Here is a 23192-nt window from a genome sequence, read left to right as displayed (position 1 = left end):
CGGTAGTACACCTGCTGTAACATCTTTGCAAAGTTTATTACTTTTGAGCACATTTCATCGACTTTTCTTTAACTGTTTGGTATTCCCTTAAAGTAACAAACCTACAAATCTGTGGATTTTAGAATGTTTCTTCTGTTCTAGGAAAAAGCTCACCAAAAAAAAAAAAAAGTGGCTTTATTGATTGTTTTTCAATTTAATTTTAAATTTTTCATTAAAAAATAAATATTATTAAAATAAATGGCACAAGACACAGAGTTTAGTTAGTACCTTTAAAGGGAGATTTGTGTAGTGAAAAATGTTACATGCCTCTTTCCAGACTCACTAGAGCTGATGAAGCCAAACAATGGAATTCTTAAGGGTTAATTCTGCTTACATACAAACACTGCTCATACAGAACTGTCTCTCTGTATTGCTTTTGGTAGCTTTGGCTGGTATCAGAGTTGAGCATTTAAATACTTAGAAATCATATTTTTAAAAAAATTCGAGTGAATATGCTTTAATCATGTACAGTCAACCAGGAAAATATTGAAATCAATTCTTCCTCTTTACTGTGGCAAAAAGCTGAAAGGAGTTGGGGGCAGGAGGTAGTACCTTGAGGCTTTTCAGCTGCTGAGATGGTGTGGCCCTTATGCCCCTTGCTGAAGATTTAAAACTGCACAAAGTACACAGCCTAACTCTGGCTATCAACTACTTACCTACATTTTTTCTGCTGTGTATTGTTAGATAAGAACCTCCCCCAAAAAACTATTGTGTAACTGTGAGAAACATTATGGTGGACTCCCTGTAAAGGATCTGATAGACCAATAACTTTGTGCTGCTGCCCAGGTGGGAAAGGACCAGCACTTAATGACAAGTTTCCAGTTGCTTTCAGCCATCTAACAATGAGATGTTGCTCAGTGTTAGCGCATGTTTATAACAATATAAATGTGTGCCTTTTTAATAAAGACACATCTCAAAGTAGGTATTCCATTTTCCTTAGACTTTCCCTGGAATGGGAAACTTTCATTAGTGCACTTAAGCTTCCTTCCAAAGTGTTCCTGAAAAAACTGTGAGAATAAGAATGGAAAGTAACTGATTGCAGAGAAGCTTAAGTTAATGGTCAGATGTTTTCACTCTCTTTTACAGACATGGGATAAGGTGGGTTCACCTTATAGATCTATGGTTAGACTTTCATGTAAATGAAGACTTTCAATACCATATGAATGGGGAAATATATTGGGGAAAAAGAAGAAGAAGAAGAAGTAGAAGAAGAAGAAGAAGAAGAAGAAGAAGAAGAAGAAGAAGGCTGTTTCATCCCTCTAAACATTCAGCAATAACTGCTTATGATTTAATGAACTTATCTCCCATCTCTGCTTAGTAAATGATATGACAGTCACGTCATAACTCTTCACTTTCAATTGTATGAAACACCACATTTTTGTCAGGAAGGTATTAAACAAAGATGTGTATGGAATAAAAAATAAATCACTCATTCAATAAGTACCTATGCTATTTACTAGGAAAGACAAAAGAGAAATTGAGTTCAAATTTCTATATCTCTAGCCTATTCCATAATCACCTTTTTCTGCCAAATATAAAAATATTAGAATTCAAACCACCACCAGTGCAAATAAAGCTGTGACCTGTAATCATCTTACAGAAAGCAGGAAGAATGCTAAGGTGGTAATATTCCAGTTTTTTGCCAACAAAGTAAAATATTCTAGTTAAATTGACTACACCAGGAGCCTGAATATCAAGTAGCTCACTAAAACATGACTTTTCCAACAGCTTTTTATATTTCCAAACGACAAAGTTAATGCCTTTATAATAATTCCATCTATTTAGCATATTTAAGTAAAGAGTGCGTTCATCATACATTTTAGTGATTGTGGGAAAATGCATAATCTTGTTCAAAAAGGCAAAAAGCCAAACAAGATATTTCTGATTTTTATGTTCCAGAAATAATATCAAGGCATAAGACACACATGGCCTGTAAGCACAGGAGATAATTATTGCAATAAATATGACCATGTGTTGAATAATTAATGTTAGTAGGGTTTACAAGGGCTTCCCCTCCTCACTTTCCTGATACATATTCAAAGCTGTTCTCCTTCAGCTGTGTAGTAAGAGCAATGTAAAAGAATAAAAGCAAAAAAGAAATAAAATCAAGTCTCCCACATTTTATCACATTCTGTTCAAATTTAGTAAACAGGTAATGAGAAAATTTCCCATCCAGTGTTTTTCCTTTCTTTGAACAATATTTTTCCAACTTACTGCTGCTTAAGGAATTCTTACTTTGCTTTGGCATTGGATAGAAATTCTGTAGTTTCTGCCATGAACTGTAGAGAACATTTGTTTTCAGTTGCCTTATATCCTCAGTCAACATTTCCGTTGTAAAGTTTTTTATCTCATTTGAATTTCTTAAGTTAGAGTCTTCTGTCTTGTATATTTTACTATGTTTTTCCTGTGGTTACTAATTAGCTGTCTTTTCTTTCTTTCTTGGCCTTACATATGACATTCAGTTTTAGTTTCCATGTAAAATTTGTGTTGGCTAGAGTATGATTTACTTCATTTCAGAACAGTAACAAACTTCTAAAAGTGAATGAAACTGATTTTAAGGTCATAGAAATTATGGACAGACAAGCTTTTTTACATTGTTTGGTGAATTCCCACATTTTTGTAGGTCAAATAAATTTCTGAGCATGTTTTAAAAATGACACCCAATAGGCCCTTTCTCAGAAAGACAAATGGTCATTTATCACTTAAAGAGTGTGTTCATCATACCTGCTCATCAAATGTGTTTATTAAAACTCAAAATATTAAACCTTTTTTCAGATGTATGACTATGAGGTGCTTCTACAAGATGTCTTAGCAACACATACTTCTAGTATGTGGTCTCAGAACGCAGGTCCCGGATTACTTGTGTGCATAATGCACTCATCAGACATCACACTTAAAATAACCATAATTGTTTTTTCCAATAGGGGCACTTTCCTCACTCCCTCCATATTTCATTGTCCTCTTAAGATATATCTCTGTCCTTATTCACAACTTGGCATTTTGCCACTTGGAGTAACCTTTGCCATGCCCCGAAGATTATTACTGTTCTTATTTTCTGGAGACTAAGAAAAAAATCTCCAAATTCTTAATTCTTCTTAGTCATTTTTCCAATTTATCGGTATAGGACACCTTCTTGGGAGTAGTTAACAGCCATCAGGTATTCCAGTCAACCATGTTTTTTCTATTCTAGAAATAAAAAAAGAGGGGTAGACTTTGTATAATGGAAAATATAATAGCATGTAAAAATTAAAATATGCTGAGAAAAGAAGCAGGGAAGGGGAAGAAGAATATCTAGTACATTAAGCAGTACTTGAGAAAGTTAAAGACTTAATTCCAGGTAGGCCAATGGCCTGGAAGTGGCCTTTATATATATAACTTTATAAGTGGTTAAAGGCAAACACTTTATTTCTTTATGGTAGTCTGGTTTATATAAAGAGAGCTTAAATTTATGCAAGACTCATTATACCAAGGACTTGAAAATTAAATTTTAATTGAAATCTGGTAACATCATTACCAATGTGAAAAAAAGTCATACACTTATACATACAAAAACAAAACAACTCTCACTCTTTAAAGTGCACATTAAAAACAAATTATGTCCTCAAAATAGGTAATATAGACCATTGTCTTTTGAGGACAAATTTGTTTTTAATGATTGTTTTTGGTTTTCAGCACAGCAATTTGTTGTAACATTTGTAATGAGATGTAAACTGAAAATGTCTCTCAAAAATGGGAAGTAGAGAACAAAAAAATAGAGTCTGGCTGTGAGAAGAGCTTAATTCTCATTACACTAATGCATTGTATGTGCATTATTGAGAGAGATGGAAGATCTCTGTGGGGTTATATATTGCTCATTTTATTGAAAGTCTGTGAATGCAGAATATTTCAGGCAGATTTCTTGGGAGGACAAGCCAAACCTGCTAAAGTTTTAGAAACCAGATGAAACTGTATAGCATTTCTATGTGTGTTTACAAAAATCCTATTAGGATAATAGCACTTTTTAATTTTGCACACCACTTCTGTTCAAGTTTCATAGAACATTTTGCAAATTCTGTAAGCCTCCTAAACAGTCCTGCTGGAAAGATTTATATCTCCATTTAAATAAGGAAACAGTAGCACAAACGGTTTACAAAATTAAATTTCTAAATTTTTGTACTTTAAGAACAACATTAAAAATCAGAACAGCTTTAAAAACATTGTAGTAGCTCACTTGCCCATGATTACAGCAAAATTCATTGCAAAATCAAAACCAACGATCATATGACTTGTTTGATATTCATCAGTTTTTACTTTATCCTCACAGACACATATTGACATTTGTTCTTGCATCTGGTGGTATGACTGTGTGGCTTTGCAATTGTGACAATTATTTTGGGGCGGTTTCCACCTCCAACCTTTGTGCCATATAGGCATAAAACCATCTTTACTCTTCCCTATGTAAAAGTATCTTCCTGCTAAAGCATCAGCAAATTATTTGTCTTTATGGTAAGTTTTCTTTTGAAATATAAACAATATGACCTCTGTATTGTATCTGTTTTCGGTGATGCTTTTTCCCTGAAATGGAAAGTTGGAAAAGTGATGACAATTGTTATGATTCTGTTTGATCCTCTGTACTGTAGTTCTTATGCAAATTACTGGAATATACTTTTATTGTATCTCTCTTTATGTTCTCTTTAAAATAAACCAGCCATATCTTTTCAATCTCTCTTCAGAAAAGTGTTTTTGTGTATTAAGTCATTCTAGTCATCTTCCTCTGAACGGCTTACTCTGTTCTGATGTATCCAGATGATATTCTGGATGTGGGAAAGTCACTGATTCATCTTGTGACATTATATTTTCTGCTGTTTTCCCCACTCTGTTCCTTATGCATCATTACATTTTGTTTATTTGGTTTTACTGTTGCTGTACATTTCCCAGACAATGGTGCCAGTCCTGGACAATTAGAGAGTTTCTCTCACAACATCAGGTTCACTGTATTATTCCTTCTTGATATTCCTGCAGTGTATATCTCACTTTTTGTTGTTGGTGGTATTGTTCCCTCCTGTCTCCAGAACAATATGGAGTAAATAATATAATTTTATATAACTATTTGCTAGAATCTAGTGCCTCTTTACCTTCTTATTTTTAATTAGTTATATTCAAACAAAAACCAAAGCAAACTCTTTAGTATTTGTTTTTCTTCTGGATTCTTATTTTAATGGATGTACTTTATATTTTGTTTTGTGTCCCATTGTGCTTAGGTGCCTAATAATAACAAATTGTACTTTGTCCAACAACTGCATTTTAAAAAGGATGTGTGTCCTAGAAGTTTCTCTTCCTTTTGTATGCCTTTGGGTAAACCTGATACACAGCAGTCAAAAAGGAAAATGTGCAAAGTTTTCCCACATAGACCACCTGTCAATGGAGTTTGAATATTAGTTGGTGACTAATGACATGGACTTCAAAAATAAAAAATAATATATATTTAGCTCATGTCCTGTAGCAGAGAAATCCATCTGGGCCATGCATTAGCTACTCTATTACCAGGACCTTGAAATGATTGCTCTAGTCCCAATAAGATGAAGCAGACTGTTATGAAACAATCACATGAGATTGTCCCTTCCATTTCAGCATGTGAGGTAGAGGACAAGGCAGAAGCAATACCTTCCCACTCTAAAATGGATTATCCAAACTAAATGAGTAGCCTGCAATGCACTTAAGGGTATATTATCCTATTAAGGATAATAGCAAAACTTTAGGTGTCATGATTTTGCAAGGAATTTTCTTTAAGAAAGCTGCACTCAAGTGAAATTGAAAGAAAAAAGAATCCCTGTTTCTAGAGTGGCACATTACCAAATATTAACTTATCGTGTACAGAAACACACAACTGTGCAAACCCCAGATTTTCTTGCCTTTCCCCTCCTCTTTTGCTAAACCTCTCTTCTGAGTTCTTTGTCTCTTTCTGGAGCTGAAGACTTGCTCCTTAACACATCTCTTTCTTGCCACCTTACTATTAAAAATGCTAACTGGTTACTTCATATTTGATTGACTGTGAAACTAAATTAGATTAAAGAACAATCCGTACATGAAGTCACCGAAGCATACTGATGTCTGTCTTGCCTCTGCCACCCCATTGGCAGCATCTCTAGTAAACATGCAATAAAAGACCTTGAGTCTTCCTATTTACTGCAGAGAGGTGCCTAGCATTGCTGTTACCGTCACCATCCACAGAACATCCAGTTTTACAACTAAGATGTGCCAAAACTATGGAAGATTTTGGCAACCCAAAGTAACATTTTGCATATTTGCACTATGTTCATCACAGTGACAGCTGCTCAGACAGATTTCTGAGTCTTTTGCGCCACTAGTGCTCCATGTATTTCTGTCCTTGGCAATCCTTTCAAGAGGAGAAAATACCAGCTGTTACTCCTGGCCACAAGGGCAGCAACAGCCGCCTTTTCTCATCACCTCAAAATAAATAACTGAGGCAGGCAACTAAATCTAGACTGAGGAATGGCTTCCATTTTTAAATTGGACTGATAAAATGATATTAACTCAATGGAGCTCTGCAAGTCTTCAGTGAAAACAACAACAAAAGTGGAAGGATGAAAATGTTTGTGGTTTTGGGTTTGTTTTTTTTGTTTCTCAGAATACTTTTAACAGATAGCCAATGTGCCTTTTTTCTCCCTCCCACTAAATAGTCATATAAATCACTGGTGCAATGATACCCCATATCTACAGAAGAGATGGAAAGATGCATTTATGCAGGATCATCCAAAAAGATCATTGCACATCCTAAGCCTAATGGTTTCAAAATTCTGCAAATGTCTGTGTCCTCTCTGTCTTATATATCAACAGAATATATTTTCGCCCCCCTTACTTTTCAGTTTTCAGGTTACACATTTGGGCTACATTTGTACATCATCACTTGCACATTAAATATATTTTAAAAGACACCTCAGAGTCAGTCACAACACAGGTGTGACTGGAGGCAAAAGAGTTAATTTGCAAGTATCCCCACATATAGCTGATAGAGAAAATTAATAGGCATAGCCATCACTTTCCTACTTTAATTCCTCCTTGAAGGTCCCTGGCCAGTGACTGGGAGGGCAGGGAGCTGTGGTCATAGCCCCAGTTAGTTTGTTCCATCAGTGACATCTGCCTACCATGGGGCTGCTGTAAACCACCCTGTTAGGATTACAGACTTCTCCTCCTGGTGAATTTTAACCTTTGGCTTCTTATTGTAACAGTTCAGGTGTTTCAGATAGGACTTCTCATTCACGATGTGTGGCATGACATTTTGCTCAATAAGAGCCTAACTTGGCTGCTAATTAGATTTTACAGTGGCTACTATAAATGTACTTCAATATTTGCTTTAGTAAGTATTTATTATTGCACCAATGTCTTTCATAGAGGATACTGTTAAGTCAATAGCCATACAGATTCTAGTTGCTGGATAAACACATGACATTAATTCTGCTAAGATGTTAAACAGATTGGAGGAATAGCAAGGAAAATTAATAAGAATGCATTTTGTTTAGTTAAGTTAGCTACTAACAGTGATTTTAAGACTAGGCAAATAAACTCCAGGAATCTGCAGAACCCCTACAAATGTAGCAGTAGTTACAAGAAGTGTATCTTCGAAAGAGTCCAAGGGACAGTTCTTAATTTTAGATGTATCTGCTATTTCTGTAACTCCATGAAAAATTAAAATCTCCTTATGCACACAAGCTGAGTAGCAGGTTTTCTTCAGCTTGCAGTTTTGCAGTTCTTCCGGGATTAGAAACTGGCCCTGAAAATAGAGCATGTCAGAAGTCTGAGTCACTATCACCCCTTCATGCATGAATAAACAATTCTTCTCCACTTTCTTCAACTCCTTTTTTCACAGCACCATGGCGTTCAGATCTTGAGCCTTTCTCCTGGCATTATACCCTTCACAGGTTGCGATGTTAATGTACTGAATATTCGATTTGCCACCATTTGCTAAATCTGATTTTTTTCTGTATTACATGTAATTCTTCAGAAACAGTTCACTCAGCCAAAAGTTTTGGGTTGCAGGGGGTGATCTTACATTCTTATGCTGCTGGTAATAGAAAGGGGAGTATACGTATCATAACACATTAAAGCTGTACATTTGCAATGTTTCTGCAGTGCTATCCTTTTATGTGAGCTTCCTATTATTGTAGGATATCATATCATTCAGCTCTACCTTCCATAAAGAACAAAAGCATCGCTAAATATTACCTGTTATCTGCCATCCAATACACATTCAGATACTGTGTGATTAAGCAGTCTACGAAACAGAACCATTTTTTCTCATTATTGGAGACTAAGAATGGCTTTATATCATTTTCAAGACAGACACAGGGAGACATAAAACTACCAAATTTTGAGTTTAATTTACAAAAATAAATTCTGACTTAAACTATGTACACCATGTCTGCTCTAGCAAATACATAATGTTACTATTGTGAGAAAACATATATATATATATTTAAAGAGTAATTTCAGAAAGAGGCACAATCTGATTTTATTCACTTTAAATGGCTCTGCTGGCATTGTTTTGAAATATGTATTTTTGTGTTTCAATTTCATTTCTTTATAAGACTTTATTTTAAAATATAAAAATCTATCAAATCTTGGAGTATAAGCACAGAACATAAATTCAAAATCTAACTTTCAATTTAGCTGTTGTGTATCCTACCACACAAAAGGGCTTTTTCTCTCAGGAGATGAAATCCTGATCCACAGGTATTAATAGCGAACTTCAACTAAGTTGCAGCGTTTCATTATGTCAATCTGTCTCTTGATATGCAAGCTAACAGCGATCTGAAGTACCACGTGGATAACATGCTCTGTCAATGCAGCCAGAAGCAGGAGACTGAATCTGAGAGAAAGCAACAAATCTTGCATATAATGTCCTTTCCCAGCAGAATGGATGATGTAGTTAGTATTCAAGAAGACCAGACACCTGGCAATGAAAGAATGAAGGAGACGGATAATCAGCAGTTGCACTGATGGGATCAGGTAGTTTCTATGTAGTGACTCCATGTAAAACATATAGCTGAGGAAAGCGAAAGTCTGGTGGGCATCTGAAAGATAGTGAGAAGTTTGACTCTTGATTTTCATACAACCGGTGCAGTTCTTTTACAGGATATGGCAAACACTTTGACATACTTAATAATTTGCTTTATTTGTCACTATTTTATGTAGTGGTTTTGAGCGACTTTGGCTGTCAGTGAATTCACTGAGATTGGGGAAAATCTGGGACTGAACTGACATGGCCCTTGTAGATGTCCTCAGCTTGGTTGTTAGGACTTGGGCAGAGTTAGCTTAGAAAGAACTATAGATTTAGACCTAATAAAGACAAGTTTGGCTTGCATAACTTGAGGGTGACCATAAAAGGCTAAAAGACACATCTGCCAGGATTTATATACTTGTAGATGTCTACACCACAGTAGGATACAGGGTTGATTCCTAAAGGTAAAATGAAGGCTTGTAAGGTGACTTTTATACTCCACAAAGAGTCTACCAAATGCCCAAGTTGTACCACAGTATGAGTAAGAACAGCTGTTATTCATTACTAAGTGTAACACTTCCTGGCTTCTCTATTAAAGCCTGGTCTGAGCTTGATTTACATTGGCTGCTTATCTGGATCAGTACTCCCAGTTTGCCTCAAGTAGAGGGGCAGGAATTCACATAGACTCCTGCAGTTACCGTGATGACCCAGTTTTTGACATATCACAACAAAGATCACTTTAGAAATGCAAAGTTAAGCTGAAGTTAAACAGGGAACCAGAAAAGGCAGACTAAACAAACGTGCTTGCCCCAGAAAAATGAAGAAAGACTCAAAGAACAGAAAAAAAATAAAGATTTAATAGATCATTCAGTGATGTGATAATATATATGTAAACTAGACTATCTATCTTTCTCACCTTTATGACCAAGCCTGTCATTTTTTTCACATATTTGAAATTGCGTAGTGTTTATACATCTTTAATTTATGTTTCACAGCTTTTGTGGGAGCAGTTTAAAGACCAGCTTTCACATGACCTGTACAGGTAAAAATTGTTTGTTTTTTTTCTAGTATGAAAATACATGTTCTGCCTATACAACAGGACCAGAGGCTTGATCAGAGAAATCTTAGAACTCTTTGATACGAGGAGTTTTCACATTTGAAAGAATAACAGTTGTAATTTAAATTTTTTAAATTTTTAATTTTGTAAAAAATTTAATTTCAAAGATTTTGCAGACAGGGCACATTTTATAACAAAAAAAATAAGTTGATAATATTTCAAGAAACAGAATTCACTAACCAAAATAATGTTCTTCCTATTTATATACAAAAAATCCCATAACTTCTACTATTAAAAGAGATGTCTGACCATTTTTAGAAACCAAAATGTCATTTTAAAATTCTTCTTGTTAATCATATGTTATTCTACTTGTTGACTAATACTTAAGTGCTGAGTTGCACTTCTGAAAACAAGAAAAAAACTTTTTTTGTTGGTTTCATCTGTTGAAATCACCTTTTAGATCATGAGAAATCTTTGAAGTTCCTATAGTTACAAGCCTTGCTGAGGCTTTAGGCATAGGATGATTTAATATTCTGAACCTGTAGCTCTTCAAAAGATTTGTCATAATCTGCATATAGATGATATGTATAGAAAAAATCACACAGGAACAGTTCGAATACAAAGATAACATAAAAAGTCCTCCATATACTTTTGGGCTTTCTTGTACAACTGTGATCCCCCAAAAAACATCATAAAAGCAGTTATTTGACCACATCTAGCTGATGTACCATAAAAAATAATTCCTTCAGTTTCAATCAGTTTGAATTTGGACAGTAGTCATTAAAGGGCTCTAGTTTTTTTCTCCCCCCCCCCCTTTTTTTTTTTTTCTTTTTTTGAAGATTAGTAATAAACAGATTTGGGATGACTGCAAAAACTAGAACTCTGAGATTTATGGAAGTGCTAGCTGGTGACATATTACTTCTTGAAAAAGAAAATAAAAAGTTGTCAAAGATCTTTTAAGCTTAAGGGGAGGAGGCTTAATTAGCTGGTGCAATCCCTGTGATGCTTGAAAGAAAAAAAGAAAAATCCAAGCAAAGCAATCTTTTTTGGCACAAAATTCAGCATGTCTCTTTTTGGCACACAGCAGTATTTCACTGTTTATTTCTCCTGTTTTTCCTTTCTGCAGTGTTTAGAATAAAATGGAGAATTTTTTAAGTCTTATCTGTGCAACAATGGTGGTGTTCTGGGGTTGCCCTAAACTATAAGAAAGTTCTTATAGGTGGCTTACTGTTTGGGCAGGAAGAAATTGTTCCCAAACTTTGGCACTTCATATTGCTATTTCTCACACTGATCTTTGCAGCTTTGTGAAAAACCCACATATCTCTCCAGACACTCTAAAACTTTGGTGGCTTCTAAATCAGATCAGGCTTCTAACTGCAAAATTGGAGAAAATATACATTTTTTTCTGACCAACGGAATACTTCATTCCTTAAATTGTAACCAATGAGCGAAGGCACCACAGTGTAGTTCAGGAGTCCAAAGTCTGTAAGAAAAAGGGCATGGCCTTACCACACATATGAATCACTATTCAGAAGTACAGAAAAGAAACAATACTTATTACCCATGTAAAAGTGCTAAAATTTATTTCCCCACTCCCAAATATTTTCTGGTTTTTGATATGTTGAGTCACATGCCTAGGAACAGAAAAAAACATTAACCTACCTGGTTTATGTAGTGGCTTCCCTTTAATAAAATTTCACTACAAATTAGGTTTCTGCCTCCAGACAACAGAAATAATGACTACCCAATAGTTAGTAACTGAATATTTCAGAAACAAATTGTGACTTAACAAATATTACATGAAAAACTCCCATTAACATGAACAAGTGCTTCTTTTTTATTATCAAATCACAGATCATTTTTCAACATCTGCATATGATGCTACAGACTTCTGTTCACCTGAGGCTTAGATCTTCAGACACATTGCTGAAAAATGTGTAAATTAGCAATGGTAGTTTGGCGTTCTTAGCTTTGGACAGACGCTAATATTTAAGGGATGCTGGAGAGAGGAAGAGTATTTTACTTCTAAGCCCTTCAGAGGTAAACACACATCTGAGCTATGACACATTGGCAGGCAGGCATAAAATGATGTCACCCGTTGATTGGATTATGTCAGGTAATTCACTGCCAAGGAACGCAAGTTTTTGTGATATTGACACAGAAACTATAGAGCATCTTTGCAGAAAATCTGGGAGTAGCAGACCAGTAGATTATGGCTAATGGTGAAGAGGCATATCTGTATTAATCAGCATGTGCACTGAACAAAACAATGTGTTCTGTATTTCTCAGGCCATGAGTGTGTATTCCTTGTCAGGGCTGTGACTGAGTATAATAAGTTAGAAAAGATTGTTTTGGGCATCCCTTCCTGCTATCCTAGAAGGCCTCAAGGATGGGAGAGTCAAAAGATCAATGTAGTATAAGCATTTGCCCTCTGCCCTCAGTCAAAAATGTGTGAGTTATTCGGTGCATTTTGTACCTAAGAATCAGGCTAAGTTCAAGAAGTCACATTTTTGAATCAGCTATTTGGTAGGAAGAAGGAAGTGATAAAAATCTGAAACTGAAAATTTACAACATGATTGTGTTACTTAAAAGAGCTCCCACCTTCCATTTGCTTTACACAGCCTGTTTGGTGGCCTGGGACTTTCAAAAGATAAAAACATGAGGGACCCAGAACTTCAGTGAGTGAATGCATTTCTGCAGAATACCTCTGCTTGGAAAGCTTCTTTATCTCTGAAAATACCAAGCAAATCATACAATGTGAATTACATGGTTTGTACAAGATGGGACTTTCTCAACTTTTTAGAAAATCTCACCAATTTGCAACCAAGTTATTTATGGAAATACTAGTAATGTTTATGAGAGCAGAATTAGAACAAAATTTTACTATTATTAATTATTATTGTTACTTATTTGTATTATAACACAGGTATGCATGGAAAAGGTAACTGTGATTTTGATTACTTATCTCTCATTGATTAGGTAGGCTACTAATTAATGTCATGTTCTTCCAGGATGTGCACACAATAGAATTACTTTTTAATCAGTGCTTTCACATCTATTTCCGCCAGGCTTACTGTTATGCCTCACATTGCTGTTGTTCTGCTATCCCTAGGGATGAAACTGAAAGAAAGGGAGCCACAATAGTTCATTAACATGGCCAAATGAGATTAAAAAAATCTTACTTAATATTTACTGCATTTACTATTAGATCCCATGCTGGGGGAAACACAAAAATTCACTGGTGTTTGAGTATCAAAAAGGTGAGTAACACTACCTTTGTTGTGAATTTGGAGGATAAACAGCTTTGTTCTGTAACAGTAACATCCCTTGAAGACTGTAGACTTGAAAATACTTGTTTGGTAGGGATTGGATGTCTGATAAAAATCTTGACACAGCTGCAAGGAAAAAAAAAACAAAAAAGAAAATATCTGCTTGATAATGCAGTAATAGCCATGATAACTGAGGATAATGAATGATGGTAGTGCTGAACCTGTAGCTGAAAGTATAAGATTGTACTGTGAACTGTATGACTTGTCCTCATGACTTCCCTGTACCACTTCAGCTGCTGTCTGGAAAAAACAGGGTATAATAGTTCTGTACAGTCATTTTACTGATGTGTAGCCCTGAGTTTAAGCCACTACAGTTTCCTCTCAGTCAAGCAACTCAGTAACAACAGCAATCCTTTTAAGTACCTTGTTGTAAAGAAAATGAATGTAATTGATGATGAAAGGTATGTATATCAAGCTATTTCCTCGCAGGGAGTGCCAGGTGTTACCTTCCCCATTGTTTAGAGTCAGGCTGATGTTGAGAACAGTCTTGCTCAGAATATTTATTCACCGATCTATGTTTTTGTGTTCCTATACAATATTTTTCTACAACAGGTGTAGATGCTACAAACATTTCTTTCACTCTATTCCTCAAGGAGTTTTCTTTAAGAGGGAAATACTGCTTCCAATTGCCTCTGACATCTGATGAACCCAGCTTTTAGAAAAGGAATTTCTTGTTCCTCCAAAGAACTTGTGGCAACAAACTACAAAAACCCATTCAGAGTAAAAACAAATACACCTATAAGTATAAATAAATATAATGTTTTGGACTCATGCAGACATTTTTGGAGTTGTAAGCCCTTTTTATCTTCTTTTTCAAAAGCAATTTGCTGAAAGGACTTCATAGGCTGCAAATCAAAGGTTATGGCTTTGGATTCAAATAAAGATCCTTCAGAATCTTAAATGTCAGAAAAGTATCTGCATAATTTAGTGGTCCCATTAACCTCAATGGGTAAACTATAATTGTGTTGAAGCAAATGGGAGCTTTGCTATTAATTTTTAAAAAGACAATATAAGTAAGTGGGAGCTAGTGCAAAAAACATCTGCAGGAGACAGAACAAGTTTGATCTGAGTTTGAACCTCAGGTATTATGGTTTAACCCCAGACAGCAACTAAGCACCACAGCTGTTCACTCACTTCCCCCCACCCACCCAGTGGGATGGGGGAGAAAATCAGGAAAAGAAATAAAACTCATGGGTTGAGATAAGAACGGTTTAATAGAACAGAAAAGAAGAAACTAATAATGATAATGATAACACTAATGAAAAGACAATAGTAATAACAAAAGGATTAGAATATACAAGTGATGCACAATGCAATTGCTCCCCACCTGCTGATCGATGCCCAGCTAGTCCCCAAGCAGCAACACCCCCTGCCCCTACTCCTCCCAGTTTATATGCTGGACATGACGTCACATGGTATGGAATACCCCTTTGGCCAGTTGGGGTCAGCTGCCCTGGCTCTGTCCCCTTCCAACTTCTTGTGCCCCTCCAGCCTTCTTGCTGGCTGGGCATCAGAAGCTGAAAAACCCTTGACTTAGTCTAAACACTACTTAGCAACAACTGAAAACATCAGTGTGTTAGCAACATTCTTCTCATGCTGAACTCAAAAACGTAGCACTATACCAGCTACTAGGAAGACAATTAACTCTATCCCAGTTGAAACCAGGACAGGTATTCATGTTTATGCACTTTGGAAAACCAAAATAAATTGGGTGGGTTTTTTTAGACCAGCCATGTGTACTTTTTGACAGATAGGAAGAGCATTAAAGTCTGTAAAATCATGTATAAAGTAGTAATACTAACAGATGACATGGATGCAATGGCAAAAGAAGAAGAGTTTATGCACTGAAAAGTCTTTTGTTTGGTCTGACAAGTAATCTACCCTTTATACATGCAAGGTACTTAATGATATAGGTTTAGCCTTTGCTAACTTGTAAACAGAAATAGAAGCAAAACAAAATTAAAAGTGTTAGTGAAAAAAAAAACAGTACTGAAAAAGTTTTAGAAATCTCTAGTCAGGGCAATAGACACAGAACAGCAGGGCAATGATCCATCTTAATGTTGTCACAGTTTAACCTGTTGGTCTTTCAACGCAAGTTCAGTTATCACTGAGCATGAACTCTGGAAGGAATGAAATGATCATACATGATTTTGTTATGTCAGGCAGGAAATGTCTTTCCTCAGTAATCGATATCAAGGACAGCAGTTACTCCAAGGGAATGCAAAAACCAAATCACCTTCCTAGAGGTCATACTGGCAACATGACAATTTCAGGCTTCTGGCTTACTGGTGACAGTATGCAGCAATGCCTAACACCCTCAGGGATTTAATGGCATGCGACCTTAGTGACAGAATAGATATTGAAAGAGAGATTTGGCCAAGTATTTGTTTAAATATAAGCAGGGACACTGTTCATTATAAAGTGATTTATTTTCCTAAGTGTTCCTGGTGTGGGGTTAAGCAAGACAGATGCAATCACCTCGGACACAAAGTTTTCAAGGAAGGTGTTCTTTGAATTAGAAATGCTTAAGATGAATTATCTGCATTGATATATCAAAGGGTTTGTTTTTTCTACAGGTTAATCCTTTTTTCCCCAGCATATGTACAAGATTTTATTGTCCATGAAAGTGAAGGGCAGAGAGTACAGGGTCCAGCTGAACACAGCTTAGGGAAATGAGATGCATAGTAAATGATGTGTATAATTCCCTGCATATTTATGCTAGTGACAGGGAATCTCAGGTGCGAAAACACTCAACACCCCATCTGTTCCAAACGAAGTCCTTTCCTGCAGGGAGGGGAAGAGAAAAGTAAACAGGCCTTTAACTTTCAGTCCAACTCGACAGTGCCATTTTTGTTATAGGATTTTTTTTAAAATTATGGAAATACATAAGTATTTAATTTGGAGCAGTATGACATTACAAAGAAAGAGGTTAAGAACAGCTAAGGATCCAAATTCTTTCCAAGATAGTGGTCTGTATTGGCTTTGTGTGGCAAGGTTTTGGTAGCAGGGGGGCTACAGGGGTGGCTTCTGTGAGAAGCTGCTAAAAGCTTCCCTCATGTCTGACAGCGCCAACGCCAGCCGGCTCCAAGATGGACCCGCCGCTGGCCAAGGCCAAGCCTGTCAGCAACACTGGTAGCGCCTCTGGGAGAACGCATTTAAGAAGGAAAAAAAAGTTGCAGGGCACACAGAAACTGCAGCCAGAGGAGTGAGAACATGTGAGAGCACCAGCCCTGCAGCCCCCCAGGTCAGTGCAGAAGGAGGGGAGGAGATGCTCCAGGCGCCGGAGCAGAGATTCCCCTGCAGCCCGTGGTGGGGAAGACCCTGGTGAGGCAGGCTGTCCCCCTGCAGCCCAGGGAGGTCCACGGGGGAGCAGATCTCCACCTGCAGCCCGGGGGGGGGACCCCACACCAGAGCAGGGAGATGCCCGAAGGAGGCTGTGACCCCATGGGAAGCCCGTGCTGGAGCAGGGTCCCGGCAGGAGCTGTGGCCCTGTGGAGAGAGGAGCCCACGCTGGAGCAGGTTTTCTGGCAGGACTTGTGACCCCGTGGGGGACCCACACTGGAGCAGTCTGTGCCTGAAGGACTGCAGCCCATGGGCAGGACCCATGTTGGAGAAGTTCATGGAGGACTGTCTCCTGTGGGAGGGACCCCACGGTGGAGCAGGGGAAGAGTGTGAGGAGTCCTGCCCCATAGGAGGAAGGAGCGGCAGAGACAACGTGTGATGAACTGACCCCGACCCCCACTCCCCGTCCCCCTGTGCCGCTGGGGGGGTAGCTAGAGAATCCAGGCCTGAAGCTGAGCCTGGGAAGAAGGGAGGGGTGGAGGGAAGGTGTTTTAAGATTTGGGTTTATTTCTCATTACTCTACTCTGATCTGATTGGTAATAAATGAAACTAATTTCCCCCAGTTGAGTCTGTTTTGCCCGTGACAGTAACTGGCAAGTGATCTCTCCTGTCCTTATCTCAACCCACAAGCCTTTTGTTATATTTTCTCTCCCCTGTCCAGCTGAGGAGGGGGAGAGTGATAGAACACCTTTGGTGGGCACCTGGTGTCCAGTCAGGGTCAACACACCAAATCATTTAATACTTTTAAAATTTCTCGAAGACCTCAGAGGTGGTTCTTACTATAGGAGTAATACATGTATCTGTATGTATCTGCATTGCACAGTAGGAAAAAATTGGTGCTTATTACTTAGGAAAACTTGGCCACAGAGACTTGGAGACTTAATGTATTGATTTTCTACTCAAAAAAACCTCTAAAATATTAACATTTCTGTTTGTCCTTTTGCCTTGCCTAGAAGATCAGGTTCCAGTTGTGAATTTTTCTTATTGAGCTGTGCTTTAGAAAGAATATATTATCTACTTTAGGGTACTTAAATGTGCTTGTTTTAATCATCTTTTCTCTTTTGGCCAAAGGCTTGACTACAAAGGATCTTTTGTGTTTAAGAGCTCAAGGCAAGAATGTGTACACTCAAAAACCCCTTCTTGATATTTTGTTTGCTAGATATATCTGGACAGTGGTTTTTTTGCTGATACCTAACCCCAGCCTGAGTTAGTTCTTGGTCTTCAAAAAAGCTAGGTCATACTTGAAGATATCTTATGAGTTGTTTATTTCCAGGATTAAGTGAACAGCAATTAATAGGTTTTTAACAGCAATTTAAGAGTTGAGAATCTGCAATTCTGCTGAATCTTGTATTAGAAATTTAGCTTCTATTTTAAGATCTGGTCCAAGTTCACAACTAAATTTCTAGTGGCAATCTGCAGCCTAAACATCATCCTGGTTTTAGTAAATTTGCTTCTCTCAGGTCTTCATGATAATGAAAATTTTAAGCATAACTATGTGGGAAAGATAGCATTTCAAATGCACACCTACTCCTAATCAGAGTTTTTATCTCTCTGACAAATGTCAGACTGCAAGAATAGGAAAGAAAAATGCATATTAAAAGCCATGAAAGGCTTTAATTTGCTATTTTTAAACACATTAGCAAGAATCTGGCTGCTTCTGCTGTTTCAAGCATTTATAGACATCTTATTTTATCTTCTTTTGAAGATGTGTTACAATTGTTTCTACAATTCTGCTTTGTGGTTTTCTCAAGGGTATCTTTGGGTTTTTGTAAGAGAGCAATGGGATATCATTTTATAGTTGCACTTTTATGAAAAAAATTCTAATAAGAGATATATTATATATAAGCACTCAGGAGAGAACTATCTACATTCAGAATTAAAGGTGTCTTAAGTTAAATTTGGAGAATCAGAGGCAAACATCTTTTAAGTACTAGAGATACAATTGTTTTACAATTTTTAGCTTGGTTGGAAGTCTGTCAGATCTGGGAAAACAGCTCATCTATCATATGCTGCAATCCAGAGTTTAAACATAAACATTCTTTTCTCTCCCATTTGTCTTATTCATTCCACCCCCACCCCCCCCGCACATGAATAAAGCAGGAGTCTGAGGAAACAAAAATATGTCATCAAGTAAGAAAAGGCTGTCTGCCAAGCTGCATTAAAAATGACAAGCAAATTTCATTCTAGGATCTGAGGTCTTGCTGAATAACAAGAATCATGAACTATAGTAAATTAACACCAGTATCTAATGTATTCCTTGTCCCTGACTGAGCAAGCTTTCTTTTGGGCATAACCACTTTTTACCAGCCACTTTACCTGGATAACATTCAAGATCATCTATGAAACCATAATCTTCAGAGCTCATTGTAGATGAGAATATTTAGAAATAAGAGAGTGTAATCACATTCTGAATTGTACTGTCAAAAGCAATAAAAACATTTTGAAGCTTATGACATAACTAGCTTTTATTAATTTGAATTTAAAGACCTAACGTGTTCATTTTAACTTCATTAACACATTCTAAAAAGATTTTAAATGTCAGGTAGTTTTAAACAGCTGTTTCTGGTTTTTTATTTGTTTGGTTGTTTTTTTCAAAAAAAATCTACCTGTTATTTTCCTAGGAAAAATAAAAACAAAATTAAATATCTGGCTCTGGCAGAGAGCATATATTTGTTAACAGTAGAAACAATAGATGAAAATAGATTAATCTTTCCAGAAAACCCTAGCAAAGTTTCTATAAAAAACTTCTTTGATGCTCTTGAAGAGTGAAGAAAAGAAAACACTTGTACATGTTACATCTCGTTGATTATGTGCCTGACAATGGCTTACTGCAGTGTACTTAGCTGTGTACAGTCTGCAAAAGATAATCTGATAATGGGGGTGAAATTAAGTGTACCCTCTACACCTGTCTGACTACCATCAACACCTCTCTGTCTCCTCTCTTCAGCCACTATGTTGATGACTTCAAATTATGAGGAGAAAATTTTGCTGAGAACTGTACCTAAAGCAGGAAAACACCCAGTAATCTTAGGTGCAAGAGAAAATTATAGAAAATGTAGAAATTGCATGCAATCTTTTGGAGTCTCAATATGAGTCCCAAGGAAATAAAAGGCTATGTTTTCACAGATCTGTGTTATAAAAGCATTCTTAGAACTTATTAACATTGCTCACATGCACAAGTATGTCTATTTAAAATGAAAATGTACATCTTCTGTATTTTCTCACTGCCCAGACCATGTAAGAGTTCTGTTTGTTTCTAACAAAATCTTGATTTACTAATTTTGTGTTTCTTTTATGAAAAATATTTAATATTCCTAATTTTGGATTTTATTAGCAGCCTATTGTCAAAATGCTTTGTTTATTTATTTATTTTTTTGGTTAAACTCTCCCCAAGAAGTAGCTGTGTCTTAGACTGCCAGTTTCTTCTAAAAACATGGTGAATGGAAATTTTGTGATTTAGAAAAAATTACTTGGCAGCATGTGTTACTTTAATAGACATATAGCTTTAAACTAAGACTCCACCCTCTGTTCTGTCCTCTAATTACAAACACAGATATAACATAATTCAGAGTTCTATCTTATAATGTAAGTGATTTAAATCCATGTTTGTTCCTTTATACAACAAGTAAAATGTACATCTGGTATATTTTTTACTTATATTTCAAAATCAAGAGAGAATTGTTTTCCATTAATATAGACAATATTTTATGGTTACAAGAATTCACACTTAGAGAGTTTATTTAACTATTACTTTTGAAAACAGCTATGCTAAAGGTACAAATATCCCAAATGTGTTCTTTTTTATTTAAATGGAGAAAGCCATTTCAAGAGTCCTAACTTTTAAGGCACTGGAAGAGCTACAGGATGGAATAGTAAAGCTTCCTTGTTATGGTTGAAAATCTTCAAAAGACTAAGAAAGAGAAGCAAGCAAAGAAATCATAACAGACAAAAGACTACAAGCTGGCTTCAAGTTAGATCTTTTTTGGGGGTGTCTGTAAAGTTAACATAAAATTCAAAGCAAGGAGGTGGGTTTTTTGAAAAATGAAAAAAAAAAAAAAAAAAAAAAAGACATAATATCATCAGGTTCAAAGGTGCACAGAAGAAGACCAGTAAGAGATGTGGCCAGCTGGGAGAAGAAGTACATTGTCATTCTTGTAAGCACAGGGAGGAAAGGAGAGTGCTGGCTGCTCTATAAACTGCCATGCTCCAGTTTGCCCCATCAAGTATCAGTTATGAACAGGACACTGAAAACTGGCACCTTTAGGACCACCATTCAGATCCTCCTGAAACCCTTGAGTGTTAGCATTTCCCTCAGCCTTCTCCTACTTCATTTATCTTCTCTAAATCCACATAACTACTGAAATATACAAAATGTTCTTTTGTTCTCCAATTTGTTCCTAGTTTCTGTTTATTTTCATTAACTTTAAAATTCACATGCTATTTAAGCAGCCCTGCAATGATCAGTGATATCTGAAAGATGGGATTCTCATGGCACTTTCATTAACCTTCCACAGAATTCAAGCCCCCAAATCACTTATGCAATATACTCAGTTTATCTTCTATGCAAATATCATTTATCTTTGGCTTAAATATGTGCTAGCCTTTACTTTTTGGTACATTGAATAAATATTTACATTGCTTGTAACTGTTTTGGTTAAGTATGCACACTAAATGTTTTAAAAAACTTAAAGACAAAATTTTCATAACTTGAACTGTCAAATGTTAATTACAAAGCTGAGATTTGCTGTAAAATAGGAAAAAGAGTGCTATTATGTACTGCCTGAACTAGTCATCATAAGACATATGCCTAAGTATGTATAAAATTTAATTAAAAGTATGCAAGACATACTTATGTGCACAAGTATATATTCATTGTATAACACCAACTAGTACACAGAACCAAATTAACTTCTAGAGCACCTAAACCAGACTTCCTTTATGGTTAATTAAGTCTATTGCTAGAAAATACAAAATTAAAACAGCAACACTAGATAATATATGGCAAATCTTTATTAGCTGCTTCATTTCCCATTAGAGCAATACTAACCATAATGAATATTGCCTTGAGTATTTCTATATCCTTGTATTCTGCCCAAGAACAGTACTATGGTAAAACAAAATGCTACGGCAGAAGCTGGATAGAACATCCAAACAGAGTTAGGAGCTCAACAGGAGCACTGGGCATGTGCAGTGACAGGTCAGATGCTGCACTAAGTCACTGCACTTCCACCAGTGCCCATGCACCGGATTTCTGGTGAGCCACAGCCAGACCTTAAAAATACAAGTCTTTAATGTTCCTGCAAAAATTAACAAATACCAGAGACATAGGCTTTGTGGGAGGGAGCAGGAACTATGTATAATTAACTCATACTTTGAACACTTCCTCTCTCTAGCATCGAGCTGTCTCTTTCAGGCTGGTTAGGGATAAAGAGGTGTTGCAATTCAAACAAGTCCCTTACAAGGATAATTAGCCTCACAAATAAAACTATACTAATTTTAGGCAGCTAACTGGTTGACAGAGCTTAATAATAGAGGAGATTTTGATGTAGTGCAGTTTTGTAAGGATTTAAATGTGCTTTAGCAAGAATCATGTTTTAGCCAATAGAAAAAAAAAGGTTGAAAAATCAGTGGCCACTTTTGCTGTTTACTACAAATTCTTCAAAGAGGGACCATTACACTAACCTGAAATAAAGTAATTCTCAAATTTTAGGGATGGGGTTATTTTATAAGTGATAGGTGGTCTGAGAAAAATGCAGCAATTCATTGTGCAATTGGAAGCTTGAGACAGTCTCTCCTTGCTTTGGGGCCTTATATCCATCATCTGCTATATCCCAACAGAGAGCAATACCTGGATCTGTACAAAAGGGACATTGGAAGGATGAAAAAATATCTATCTCTCTTGTCTTACACAGAAAGCTCCATGATAGACATGGGGCAGGGGGAGGGCAGTATTTAGCCAGCTCTTGTTGTTATAATGCATTCTAAGATAAGCAAGAACTACTTTAAGAAGTGTTTTTGCTGTAAGAAATTTGGTCTGTTCAAAAGTATGGGGGCATTTTTTCCTAAAAGATTTGAAACTTTGCCATTTAGTACTTAAAAATTTCAGTGTCTTCACTCGGATGTCTCTTAACAAGGAACTAGAGAAGTCTAGACATAATAGGAACTTGTTAGGAGTTAAATTAATGTCCAGGCAGGGAACAGAATAGACTAAGAATAGGGAGCTGAAATAAAAATAAATAAATAAATAAATAAATAAATAAATAAAAGACAAACCAATAGATGGGAAAAAAAAGAAAATGTAAAAATATGGAAAAACATCAAATCATCATAAAAGGCTTGCAAAATGCTGCCAAATGTCTAGGTAGATTGAAAATAAGTGATGAAATGTTTTTTTCTTTTATAGAATTGCACTTTTTCAAATACAACA

This window comes from Buteo buteo, chromosome Z (assembly GCF_964188355.1).
Source record: "Buteo buteo chromosome Z, bButBut1.hap1.1, whole genome shotgun sequence".
Classification (NCBI taxonomy): Eukaryota; Metazoa; Chordata; class Aves; order Accipitriformes; family Accipitridae; genus Buteo; species Buteo buteo.
The sequence above is the reverse complement of the archived record's forward strand: the minus strand, read 5'-3'. Positions refer to the sequence as shown.